The sequence below is a fragment of the Ovis aries genome, chromosome 5, assembly GCF_016772045.2.
Source record: "Ovis aries strain OAR_USU_Benz2616 breed Rambouillet chromosome 5, ARS-UI_Ramb_v3.0, whole genome shotgun sequence".
Taxonomy (NCBI): domain Eukaryota; kingdom Metazoa; phylum Chordata; class Mammalia; order Artiodactyla; family Bovidae; genus Ovis; species Ovis aries.
This window is the reverse complement of record NC_056058.1, coordinates 9,742,448-9,754,841: the sequence shown is the minus strand read 5'-3', so window position 1 is coordinate 9,754,841 and position 12,394 is coordinate 9,742,448. Positions and strand designations below refer to the sequence as shown.

Sequence of the window (12,394 nt, the reverse complement as noted above, 5' to 3'; positions counted from 1 at the left end):
CAGCCAGCACCAAAGCAGGAAGGAGAGGGGTGTGCTGACCCAGAAAAGGGAATCTAGTTTGGGTGGGGACACCAGCAGTCTCCGGAAGTGGCTGTCAGCCATTTATAGCCGGCAGAGGGAGTGAGCAGCTTAGCCCCATCATTTAGCTCATTTTTGTTTATCAAATACTTATCTCTCATCTTTCAGCATGCCAGGCACCAATCTAAGATCTGTACACATTTAAATCTTCACAGTGACTTACAAAACAAGCGCTGTTTTCACCACCACTCAAGACCGCAGTCTCAGGGACCCTCCCCTCACCACCTGGGGCCCACTGAGCCCCCCACCCCCGCCCCTGCCAGTCACCCCCATCCATCTTGCGGCCCAGAGCCCCCAGCTCTCACCGCCCACCTCCGCCTGGCAAATCCTCCTTCCCGCTCTTAATTGATTCTTAATCTGCAGCCTTGGGGCAGCGCTGCTGAGAAGGCAGGTGGAAATCATTTCCTTCAGCGCCAGCCGGCGCTAAGGGCATCTGACGGGGAGCCCCCACCCCCCGTTTCTCGCAGTCCTGGGCCCACAGCCCCTGCCAAGCCAGGTCCTGCTTATTCTCTGTTCACCCACTTACTCTCTTGACCCAGGGGCTTTGGGGGAGGATGTGGCAAGAAGAATCCCGTCCCCCTACTCAGCTTTTCCCCTCCCCCTATCCCCACACCAAGCAAGGGCCAGAGTTTTCTGGGGGTATTGTGTTTGGGCACCATCCAAGACCCTCCTGTCCCCCTAGCCCAGAGGGGCTCACAGGGGTCAAATTCTGCCCCTCTGGGGACAACCTGGGCATGTCTGGAGCCCTATTTGCTTGTCACAACTCAAGGAGGAGGGTGTTGCTATCCACAGATAGTGGGTGGAGGCCAAGATGCTGCTAAACACGTTCCAGGGCAACGGATCCCAGCAAACGATCTGGTCCCAAATGTCAGCAGTTCCCAGAGTGAGACTCTACTTCCAGACTCGGGGCACAGCCTTCCTACTGGGGTACAGCCGGATGGAGGGCCAACACTACATCAGCCCCCCTGATGCTGCTAATGTGTAGCCAAGAACCACGTGGGGAGGGTTGGTTTTCAGGCCTCTCTCCCTCTTTCCTCTATAGGGCTCTCAAGTCTGCTAGCAAAGGGCCAGGAAGAATCCGTGTGGGGAAACAGCCCCACACAGACCCTGGCCCAGGGTCTCCTTCCACCTCCCTGGTCCCCAGACCTCCCTGGGTACAGGGGCCTGGCCTCCTGATTCTCCTGAGGTGCATGGAGTTGGCGGACGGGGGAGATAAGCCCTAAGTGTGAAGTGGGCGTGCTGAAATTATAAGACGGGAATAGAGGCTGAGAGGGCAGAGGAACTAAGCCCCGAGGAGAAAGGGATGGATGCGACGAGAGAGGGGCGGGAATGGGGCGAGCCCTGTGGGTCTGTCCAGGGAGGCCCAGGCCCAGTGTCCATGCGCGTCCAGGGCAAGCAGGTCACCTCGCCCCCAAACACACACACTCCACCACCTCCCAGTCACGTGCTCACACCCTCACCCCCGCCCCGCTTCAAGTCCCCACACAGCCCCACACCTCAGATTCTCATAAGTCACACATGACCAGTGATACACTCCCACACATTCACACTCACTCACACAGATTCACTCACAGTCACACACCTTCACACACACAAATCCTCGCACTCACACAGGTTCACCTCCTCACACCCTCACAAGCTCACAGTCACTCTCACAGTTATTTACTCACATTCTCACATAAATTCTCACACACCTGATCACACTCTCAAATTCTCATACACTGTCACACGTCCACACACATCTTCACACATACTCACACACATTTCCATGCACACTCTCACACCTCAAATTCTCACTCACACATTCTTATATACTCACACACATTCACACGCGCATACTCTTACACAATCCCACCCACACAGTCCGCTTATGTCAACTTCACACACACACACACACCCACGCACGATTGTATGGTTCGTGTCTGTCTCCAGGACATCAGCCCAATGCAGGAAGGGGTGTTTACTTATTTATTTTTGGCTGCACTGGTTCTCTGTTGCTGCAAATAGTCTTCCTCCAGTTGTGGAGAGCAGGGGCTGCTCTCTGCTGCGGTGCGCAGGCTTCTCATCGCAGTTATTTCTCTTGCTGCGGGGCACAGGCTCTAGGCGTGCGGGCTTCAGTAGTTGCGGGGCACCGGCTTAGTTGCCCCGTAGCATGCGGGATCTTCCCGGACTAGGAATCGAACCTGTTGTCCCCCGCATTGGCAGGTGGATTCCTATCCACTGCACCACCAGCAAAGCCCCAGGCAGGGATTTATCTTGTTCAGTCTGGTCTCCAGAACTGGGTCAGATACACAGGAAGTGCTCAGCCAAATATGCAAAAGCTCACACAGCCTCAAATTCTCACACCTCATGTTCATGCAATCACCCGCAGTCACAACAGTTGCACACACTCACACATCCTCACAGGCTCATGTGTATACACACACACACACACACAGAGGCTCTACAAACACTCGTGGTTTCCCCCGCCTGAGCCCCCTCCCCTCCGCCAAAGCCACCCTAAGACTCTGTAAATGTCACCGGCTGTGATGCTCTGGCCCAGGCAGGCTGGGGGGAGGCCAGGGTGGGAGGCGAACAGTGAGCTGAGTCCTGATGCCTCAGCCCCCACCAGACCCCTCTGATTAAGGACCAGGCAGATTTAGAGAGAGAGAGAGCCGCCTTTCTGTAACCAGAATTGGCCAATCCCGGTACCTCACAGGCCTCAGGCTACCGGCTGGAAGAAGGACCAGCCCCACGGGCTGGAGGGGGGCGGGCCATGATGAGTCCCTTTGTCATTGTTCCTTCCCGGATTCACTTTGCATATTTGATTGAGCGTCTCCTCTGTCTGACCCTGCGCTGTGCTCTGGGGGCACCCGGGTGAACAAGATAAAAATCCCTGCCTGACTGGGGCCAGCGTCCTGGAGAGGTAGACACTGAACAAACACGTGTGTGTGCGAGGTCGCGATAAGGGATATTAGAGGAAAATAAAGCCGGAATGGACCGTGGTGGAGGGAAGGCCAGATCTGTAGGCTGAGATTTGAGTGAGGAGGGCCAGGAAAGGGGAAGCCGCACAGGCAGAGGCCGAGAGGAGGGCGTCCAACCAGCCAGCAGGGAAACCCGCCTGTGCGGAGCAGAGGAGTGACAGGCAGAGCTGGGGATGAGGAGGCCAACGGAAGGCAGAAGCCACCTGCTTCGGGATGGGTCTGGGACCCACTGCCGGGGGTCAGCGTTTAATTCCAAGTGATCTGGGTCCGTGGAGGGCTTTAGGGTTCTAGCTGGGTTTTTATGGCCTGTGGCTGATGTAACAAATAACCACAAATCATTTGGCTTACAACAACGGAAATGTATCCTTTCACAGTTCTGAAAGGCAGAAGTTCAAGTTCAAGGTGTGGGCAGGGCCATGCTCCCTCTGAAGTTTCTAGGGGAGGGTCCTTCCTGGCCTCTTTCAGTGTCCAGTGGCTGCAGATGCCTTTGGTTTGTGGCCGCATCCCTCAAGTCTCAGTCTGGGTCCTTGCACGGCCTCCTCTCTCTGTCTCTCTATGTCTAAATACTCCTCTCATTTCTCTAGTCTAAATACACCTGTCATTGGAATTAGGGCCCATTGCCCAAGAATGGATCATCTCTAGCTCCTTAACTGATTTTATCTGCAAAAACCCTGTTTCTGGGACTCCTTGGCAACCCAGTGGTTAAGAATCTGCCTTCCAGGGACTTCCCTGGTGGTCCAGGGGCTAAGACTCCACACTCCCAATGCAGAGGGCCCAGGTTCAATCCCTGGTCAGGGAACTAGATCCCACATGCCGCACAATTAAGAGTTTCCATGCTACAACTAAAGATCCTGCCTGCCGTAACTAAGACCTGGCACGGCCAAATAAATGAATAAAAACATTTTAAAAAACAAAACAAAAAAAGAATCTGCCTTTCACTGCAGGGAATGTGGGTTCAATCCCTCGTCAGGGAACTAAGTTCCCCTATGTGGTGGAGCAACTAAGCCTGAGCACAGCAACTACTGAGCCTCCTGGCTGAAATGAAGACCAAAGGCAGCCAAAAAAAAAAAAAAAAAAAAAGACCCTATTTCCAAATAGAATCACATTCGTTTCTTTTTCTTTTTTTAATTTTGGGCTGTACCAGGTCTTCGTTGCCGTGTGGCCTTTTCTCTGATTGTGATGAGCAGGGACTGCTCTCTAGTCGTGCGCAGGCTTCTCATTGCAGCGGTTCTGTTGCAGAGCGCAGGCTCTAGGCGCGCGGGCTTCTGTAGCTTCAGCTCCTGGCTCTAGAGCACAGGTTTAGTAGCTGTGGCGTACCGGCTTCGCTGTTCCGCGGCATGTGGGATCTTCCTGGATCAGGGATTGAACCTGAGTCTCCGGCATTGGCAGGTGGATTCTTTACCACTGAGCTAACAAGGAAGCCCCCAAATAAGGTCGCATTCTGAGGTTCCTGTTGGACAGGAATTTGGGCGGGAGAGAAACCGGATTCAATCTGATACCCTGGAGTTTAAACAGTGGGGTCCCTCAGCCTCTCAGGCTAGATGCACCCCTGGGTGATCTCCCTCTCTGACAATCTCCTTTCCTTTGGCAACCAATCTGGCCTCTGCCCCACCCCTGGGACTCCTGTCCCCTGAGGCCCCAACTCAAACCACATCCAGCCTGGTGGGATCCAGCACCTTGATCTTTCTTCCTTTCGGCCCTGATGCCTTCCGAGTGGGTTACACTCCATCCCTTGGCCCCCTGGGCATTTCCACCCCATTCTCCACTCCCAGAGACTTTGCTGGAAAACAGCTAATTATGTCCATCCCCTGAAGCCAGTCTGCTGGGGCTAGGGTGGCACTGGGTGACGGTGCCCTGCGTCCACGGCTGGCGGCCCGCGAGCCAACACACAGAGATTTCTATATGTTTTTAATTCCACAGCAATACTTTGATTAGAGAGCTGATGTGTTGTGTACGACCTCAGGGACCTCATTATTTTTCTAACTCAAATAAATACGGCGTTTGGAAGGCCGGGAGGGGCGGAGTGGGGGGAGGAGGAAAGGAAAGGCGCAGGAACCCTCATCTATAAAAAGAATTCAGGCCTTAATGAGCTTTTAAAACTTGCCAGCACCCCTTCCCCCCTCACTGATCTATAAACAGAAGATCTGGCTTCTGGCTTCAGCTGCGAGATCTTGGGGGTTCAGGGTGGGCACAGCCAGAGAGGGGGAGCTCAGCTGGGCTTCCAAGATTTTGGAGGATTCCCAGCTGCTGGGAAGATGGGAACAGTCAGATCCAAGCTCAGCAGGAATTGCCACCATTTGGGTGCCCAGACTGATAACAGTGCATCTGAGAAAGACCTAGAATTCCCTAATTCAGGAATTCCCTGGTGGTCCAGTGGTTAAGACTCCATGCTTTCACTGCCAAGGGCTGGGGTTCAATCCGTGGTCAGGGAACTAAGATTCTGTAAGTCAAAGGGTATTAAAAAAAAAAAACAAACCTAAACATAGAATTCTCTGAGCCCCTAGGCCGTCTTGAGAGGCCCACACTGTCATGAGGAGGAACAGTGGAGAGGTGGTATGGCCTTATCCTTGTGTGTCTGGGAATTCTTCTGCAAAGCCTCCTCCGGGAGAGGCTGGGATGAGCAGATGGGTAACAGGCTGGGAAAGGCGAGGAAGCCAAGATCATAGAGTGTGTACTTGATGCTCTCCCTAAACTGCTCTCATTCACAAATCATCCTTGAGTCTGCCTGGTGGCTGTTGGGAAAAGGGGGCTACCACCAGTTTGAGGAGCCCCTTCCTTGGCTATGGTGTTGGTGATGGAGTAAGGCGATGACCACAGAGCTTGCAAAAGGGCAGGGTGAACTTCTCATCATTGCCCTGTTCGTCCATCCAAATAAGAGCAGAGAGCCTTCCCAGAACAGGCAGCAAAGCCAATTTTGAGTGAAGATGAGTTCTTTGGGCAGAAATGGGCTTGGACCTGACAAATTTCTGTGTGATGAAAATTCCAGGGAGCAGGACAGACTCAGGGCATCTGGGTAAGGGCTTTAAGAAGGACTCAGGATGGGGAAAGGGTGGAAGGGCTAAAAGGAAAGATTCAGGGCATGCAAAGTCATGTGTGGTACCCAAGTGGCTGATGGAGGAGCAGTGGGTGCTGGAAGATGCAAGACTGGGAGGTGGGGGAGCTACGTAAAGGGCAGAGATAGTGCTTAGTCACTCAATCCTGTCCGACTCTTTGCTATCCCATAGACTGTAGCCTGCCAGGCTCCTCTGTCCATGAGGATTCTCCAGGCAATAATACTGGAGTGGGTTGCCATGCCCTCCTCCAGGGGATCTTCCCCACCCAGGGATTGAACCCAGGTCTCCCTCACTGCGGGCAGATTTTTACCATCTGCACCACTAGGGAAGCCCAAGAATATTGGAATGGGTAGCCTATCCCTTCTCCAGGGGATCTTCCCAACCCAGGAATCAAACCAGGGTCTCCTGCGTTGCAGGTGGATTGTTTACCAGCTGGGCTACCAGAGAAGCCCGAAGGGGCAGAGAAGGGTGTCCAATCTAAAAGAGCAGCCTCTGGGAGCTCCCTGGTGGTCCAGTGGTTAAGACTCCAGGCTCCTAACACAGAAGATGCAGGTTCCTCCCTGGTCAGGGAATAAGATCGTGCATGCTGCGTGGGCAGGAAAGAAACAGCAGCAGCAGCTCCTGTCCTCACTTTCTCTCTACCCATCATAGTTGGATTCGTGTCCTTTCTTTTGGCACTCTCTGACACGATACTTGTGTGTCATCTGCTCCCTTCCCCAGGCTGGCCTCCTGCCTTGCCCCACCTGAGAGTAAGGGCTTTTGCCTGTCTTGAAAGGTGGGTGGGAAGGTAGCTAGGGCAGTTGTCCTCAGGATGTGAGCAATGGTGTACTAGTAAACTAGTTGGGATTTATAATGTTTGCCAATTTCCATGGTGTAGATTTTCTCACCTCGGTCAATTTCAAGCTGTGAAAAGTGCCTTCTCTGAGGAGAAGAGGGAGGTGCTATTCGCCTCAGTTCAGTCACTCAGTCGTGTCCGACCCTTTGTGAACCCATGGACTGCACCATGCCAGGCTTCCCTATCCATCACCAACTCCTGGAGCTTGCTCAAACTCATGTCCATTGAGTTGGTGATGCCATCCAACCATCTCATCCTCTGTTGTCCCCTTCTACTCCCGCCTTCAATCTTTCGCATCATCAGGGTCTTTTCCAGTGAGTCAGTTCTTCGCATCAGGTGGCCAAAGTATTGGAGCTTCACCTTCAGCATCAGTCCTTCCAATGAATATTCAGGACTGATTTCTTTTAGGTTTGAGTAGTTTGATCGCCTTGCAGTCCAGGGGCCTCCCAAGAGTCTTCTCACACTTCAAAAGCATCAATTCTTTGGCACTCAGCTTTCTTTGTAGTTTCCAACTCTCACATCCATACATGACTACTGGAAAAACCATTGCTTTGACTAGACGGACCTGACTATTTATATCCCGCCCCTCAAATTCACATGTTGAGGGATTTCCCTGGCAGTCCAGCGGTAAAGACTTCACCTTTCAATGCAGGGTGTGTGGGTTCAATCCCTGGTTGGGGAATTAAGGTCCCAACAGGATGTGGTCAAAAATTGAAAAAAAAAACCAAACACAATATTTCACATATTGAAATCTTAATCCCCACATTGATCATATTTGGAGGTAAGACCTTTGGGAGGGGATGGGGCCATGAGGGCAGAGTCCCCATGAATGGGATTAGTGCCCTTATAAAAGAGATCCAGAGAGCCACCCCGTCTACCATGTAAGGACACAGTAAGAAAATGCCATTTATGAAACAGCAAAGAGCTCTCACCAGACATGAATCTGCCCGGGTCTTGATCTTGGACTTTCAGCCTCCAGAATTGTAGGAAACCAGTGTTTATTGTTTATAAGCCACCCAGTCTATGGCATTTTCTTATAGCAGCCCCAGTGGACTTAGACAGGAAGTATGAGGGGGTCTCTGGGTGGGCAAAAGCTACAGTGTGCTTGTGAACCAGCTGGGGGGAAGGAATATGCCTTCTGGTGTTTGCCCGTGGCCAAACTTGGCAGATTTCAAGCTGTGAATATGATATCCCTGAGCCACGAGCTAGGAAAAGATGTTTATTGTGAGCCAGTTTGATCCAACTGGGCTACACCACTGGGTGTCATCTCCTGCCCGGGAATTAGCCCTTTTGCAATTTTGGCTCAAGAAAAAGAGAGGAAAAGGAGGAAGGTGAAGCAGGTTTCCTGCCTTCCTTCCATGCCAGGGCCATCGCACTCACTGTTCCCTGGCCTAGCATGATTTTTCTCCAAATGGTAACTGAGTCCTCCCTACCATAGCTTCCCCATAGTCGAAGCTGTGTGTTTTCCCGTGGTCATATATGTCTGCACCATAACGAAAGTTGAGTGCTTTTGAATTGCGCTGCTAGAGAAGACTCTTGAGAGTCCCTTGGACTGCAAGGAGGTCAAACCAGTCAATGCTAAGGGAAATCAACCCTGAATATTCATTGGAAGGACTGATGCTGAAACTGAAACTCCAATACTTTGGCCACCTGATGCAAAGAACTGACTCATTGGAAAAGCCCCTGATGCTGGGAAAGATTGAAGGCAAAAGGAGAAGGAGGCAACAGAGGATGTGATAGTTAGACAGCATCACCAAGAAGGGAATGGCAACCCATTCTAGTATTCTTGCTGGGAAAATCCCATGGATGGAGGAGCCTGGCGGGCTACAGTCAATAGGGTCACAAAGAGTTAGACATGGCTTAATGACTGAACAACAACTTCAGTCTAAGCAAACCCCATCCTCCCGCCAGCCCTGCCCCATAAGCAGTCCAGTACCTTCTGAGCCCCGTGCAGTGGCTAACCATGCAGATGTCATTACTGCCATATCCGTATTTGATGAGTGGGATCACTGAGACACTGGGAGGTAAAGCGCTGAGCTGGAGGCACAGAATCAGAGAGTCATAGACTGGCTGCTGCATCTGTTCACGCAACCGCTGGGCTTTGTTACTGTCTAGCTTCATCTCTTCCTCAGCACATTGTGGGCATGTTTCCCTGCTTTGTCTGCTAGAGGCCAGTGTGAGCACCGGCTCTGCTCTCGGAGCATGGCCAAGGCACTTTCTCTTTCTGAGCCTGATTTCCCTTCTGCAAAATGGGCATATAACAGAACTTACCCCCGACGAGGTGTCATGTGCCTCCATGAAGGGAATACTTGAGTGGTTTCCCTGGTAGTCCAGTGGTCAAGAATCATTCCTGCAATGCCACGGGGGACATCGCTTCAATCCCTGGTCCAGGAAGATCCCACCTGCCACAGAGCGACTAAGCCCATCCACCACAACCACTAAACCAGCATCTAGAACCCTCGAGCTGAATCCACTCAAGCCTGCACAGCTGGAGCCTGCGGTCTGCAGCCAGAGAAATCACTGTAGTGAGAAGCCCACGCACCACAATGAAGAACAGCCCCCCACTTGCTGCAGCTAGAGGAAGCCTTCATGCAGCAGCAAAGACCTGTGCATGCAAGCGTGCTTAGTCCTCAGTCGTGTCCGACTCTTTGCAGCCCCATGGACTGTAGCCCGCCGGGCTCCTCTGTCCAAGGGATTCTCCAGGCAAGAATCCTGGAGTGGGTTGCCATTCCCTTCTCCAGGGGATCTTCCCGATCCAGGAATTGAATCTAGGTCTCCTGCTTTGCAGGCAGATTCTTTACCATCTGAGCCACCAGGGAAGCCAACAAAGACCCACCACAGTCAATAAATAAATAAATAAATCTTAAAAAAAAAAAAAAGAGGAAGAATACTCGGCTCATGGACTTCTAAAGCAGGGTTTCTGGACTTTGGCAATACTGATGTTTAGCAGCATTCCCAACCTCTACCCGCTAGAAGTTGGTAGCACCCACCCCCTAAGTGGGGCTTCCCAGGGGGCACTCATAGTAAAGAAAGAAAGTGAAGTCGCTCAGTGGTGTCCAGTGCTTTGCAACCCCATGGACTGCAGCCCGCCAGGCTCCCCCGTTCATGTGATTTTCCAGGCAAGAGTTCTGGAGCAGGTTGCCATTTCCTTCTCCAAGGGATCTCCCCGACCCAGGTCTCCCGCATTGCAAGCAGATGCTTTACTGTCTGAGCCACCAGGGAAGCTGCAGCATTAGTAAAGAACCTCCTTCCCAATGCAGGAGATGTAAAAGACGCGGGTTTGATGCCTGGGTCAGGGCAGGGCATGACAACCCACTTCAGTACTCCTGCCTGGAGAATCCCGTGGACAGAGTAGACAGGCAGGCTACAGTCCATAGGGTCACACAGAGTCAGACACGACTGAAGCAACTTAGCACGCACACACACACGCAGGTACCCCCTAAGTGTGACAACCAAAAATGTCTCCAGATATTGCCAAATGTCTCCTGGTGTCGGGCGTGGGCAGAATCCCCTCTGGTTGAGAAACTCTGTTCTAGGTCAGTGATTCCTCACCCAGTCTGCATATTAGGTTCACCTAAGAGTCTGAACTCTTGCCTGGAAAATCCCATGGATGGAGCCTGGTAGGCTGTAGTCCATGGGGTCACTAAGAGTGGGACACAACTGAGCGACTTCACTTTCACTTTTCATTTTCATGCACTGGAGAAGGAAATGGCAACCCACTCCAGTGTTCTTACCTGGAGAATCCCAGGGACGGGGGAGCCTGGTGGGCTGCCTTCTCTGGGGTCACAGAGTCGGACACGACTGAAACGACTTAGCAGCAACAGGAGTCTGAAAGCTTCCCAAAGCCAGCCCCACCTCCTTAAAGGCTCTGTCTCCTCATACGGTCACAAAGGGGGGATAGGGCTCCAGCACGTTAATCTGGGGGGACATAATCCAGTCCATAAGAAGATAAATGGAGGAGCGTCCAGCATGGAGCCAGACTGTGAGCTCCCAGAGATTTCGGTGCTGGGCTCGCAGCCACTCTGTGAATCTGGGCTGCTGATAAAGAGCAGGAAGACTGAGTGGGGCTTGCTAGGCCCTGCAGTGGCTGATGCATCCACAGATGGGGCATGAGGGGAGGCTGTCAAAGCCCCCCTCCAAAGCGTGATCCCTGCAGGACAGTGTCCCCAGAGTGGAGGACCCCACACATGCACACACACATGGGTTCTCAGACCCCTCTGCCCATCAAGGCTGCTCGGAGGCAGCTGCAGAGCCTTAGATTCTCTGAGGGAGAGGTCAGGGGTCAACATTGTTCGTTCTGTTTATTTGGTTTTTTGTTGATGTTGCTTTAATTAATTTTTTTTTTTTTTTGGCTGCATCAGGTCTCAGTTGTGGCACGAGGGATATTTTGTGGACTCACTCGGGCTTCTCTCTGGTTTCAGCGTGTGGGTTCTGCAGCTGCCAGTTGTGCTGGCTAAGTTGCCCTTCAGCATGTGGGGTCTTAGTTCCACAAGCAGGGATCAAACTTGTGGCCCCTGCATTGCAGGGCAGATCCTTAGCCAATGGACCCCCAGGGGAGTCCCACGAGCATTGTTAAAGCTCTGCAGATGAACCCAGTGGGCGTTTAAGGTTGAGACCAGCAGCAGGAGACAGGTGATGCACCCAAAACGGGCCATGGAGGAGATCTCAATGGAGGTGTGGGCCACATCCAGGGAAATCAGCAGGAGGTGGTGATGTACCCAGGGCTGCCGGGAGCTGGGAGCTGTTATTACCCTGCCTTAGGCTCAGGCTGCCATCACTCAGAGCAGATTGCTTAAGTGACAGACTATTTTCTCAGTTCTGGAGGCTGAAAGTCCAAGATCAAGGTGCCAACATGGTTGGTTTCTTTTTCTTTCTTTCTTTCTTTTTTAAAATATTTTTTTTTCCCAATGGAAAAAGTTGAACTTTCTTTTTTTTATATATATAATTTTAAAATCTTTAATTCTTACATGCATTCCCAAACATGAACCCCCCTCCCACCTCCCCTCCCCATAACATCTCTGTGGGTCATCCCCATGCACCAGCCCCAAGCATGCTGTATCCTGCGTCAGACATAGACTGGCGATTCAATTCTTACATGATAGTATACATGTTAGAATGCCATTCTCCCAAATCATCCCACCCTCTCCCTCTCCCTCTGAGTCCAAAAGTCCGTTATACACATCTGTGTCTTTTTTCCTGTCTTGCATACAGGGTCGTCATTGCCATCTTTCTAAATTCCATATATATGTGTTGGTATACTGTATTGGTGTTTTTCTTTCTGGCTTACTTCACTCTGTATAATCGGCTCCAGTTTCATCCACCTCATCAGAACTGATTCAAATGAATTCTTTTTAACGGCTGAGTAATACTCCATTGTGTATATGTACCACAGGTTTCTTATCCATTCATCTGCTGATGGACATCTAGGTTGTTTCCATGTCCTGGCTATTATAAACAGTGCTGCA

General features: G+C 51.7%; 1 long non-coding RNA gene across 1 annotated transcript; it reads right to left on the bottom strand.

The window, feature by feature from the left end:
• Nucleotides 1–4,150: 4,150 nt before the first annotated feature.
• LOC114114990 (uncharacterized) lies at nt 4,151–11,924 on the bottom strand. Its single transcript, XR_003589509.3, has 4 exons — nt 10,664–11,924; nt 9,201–9,279; nt 8,866–8,966; nt 4,151–4,491 (listed from the first exon to the last, which is right to left on the bottom strand). It is a non-coding gene; the product is annotated as an uncharacterized LOC114114990 (long non-coding RNA).
• Nucleotides 11,925–12,394: the final 470 nt, after the last annotated feature.